The 1088-nt window shown below is 44.1% G+C and overlaps 1 pseudogene; it reads left to right on the forward strand.

The window, feature by feature from the left end:
- The first annotated feature begins 232 nt into the window (after positions 1 to 232).
- On the forward strand, positions 233 to 697 carry LOC103068844 (CCAAT/enhancer-binding protein gamma pseudogene; annotated as a pseudogene).
- The last annotated feature ends 391 nt before the right edge of the window (positions 698 to 1088 follow it).

Below are 1088 nucleotides of genomic sequence, written 5' to 3' on the forward strand. Positions count from 1 at the left end.
GTTAGCATGCTTGGAGGGAACACAGTAAGGAAAATTGCCAGCAGAGGTGTCTAGATGGAGAGGATGGAAATGCATGTTTGAGAGGAAGGAGGATCTGTTCTTCCAACACAGATGGGCAGTACCCTCAGGGGTTCAGGTACCTGTGCTGATTTCTTGGCAGTTTAGTGTGGAAACCATTGATCACCTTGTCCTCATTTCTAGTAGTTCTGTGTTGTCGAGGGAGCGTGCCCAAATGAGCAAGGTATCGCAGCAGAACAGTACCCCGGGAGTGAATGGAATAAGTGTCATCCATACTCAATAATCCATACATACTGGCATGTAAACCATGCCAGCGGTTTACAGTAGGTTCCTCAGCTGCGGCCCGCTGGCCCTGGGGGTGGAGGCAAAGCTGTGCCTCCAAGCAAGCAGAGCAAAAAGAGTTTGCCCATGGATCGCAACAGTGACGAGTATCTTCAGCGCAGAGAGAGGAACAGCATGGCGGTGAAAAAGAGCCTGTTGAAAGGCCAGCTGAAAGCGCAGGATACGCTGCAGAGAGTGAATCAGCTCAAGGAAGAGAATGAATGGTTGGAAGCAAAAAGTAAATTGCTAAGGAATTAAGTGTACTGAAAGATTTCTTGAGCATGCACAAAACCTCGCAGATAACGTGCAACCCAGTAGCACTGAAAATATGACAAATTCTGATAATGCAGGACAGTAGACCTCACCCCTTCGAAACGTCACAGCTTGTGGCTTGAACGTTAAAGGTGTGACCACCTACACCACTCGTATCAGTGGCTGAATCTCCATTCAAAGATCCATTGAAGGTTGTTTTCTAGGATCAGTACTGAAGAGTTGATTAGCTAAAAATGTTAGCCATGTAATTTGAATATCTGGTTTTAAACGCTAAGGATTTTTGTGCCGATAAAAAAATCATTTTAAAGGTATTTGGTAAAAAAAAAAAAAAATGCCCTGGAGCTTGATGCTTTTAATAAATCCTGACTTCCCAAGGTGAAAAAAAAAAAAAAAGCCTCCATGACTGCAACTGGGAGATTATACGTACTGGAAAAGACATCATATAAAGGACTATCTCCAACCTAAATGGAAGGACC

This window comes from Lipotes vexillifer, unplaced genomic scaffold (genome assembly GCF_000442215.2).
Source record: "Lipotes vexillifer unplaced genomic scaffold, Lipotes_vexillifer_v1.1 scaffold386, whole genome shotgun sequence".
Classification (NCBI taxonomy): Eukaryota; Metazoa; Chordata; class Mammalia; order Artiodactyla; family Lipotidae; genus Lipotes; species Lipotes vexillifer.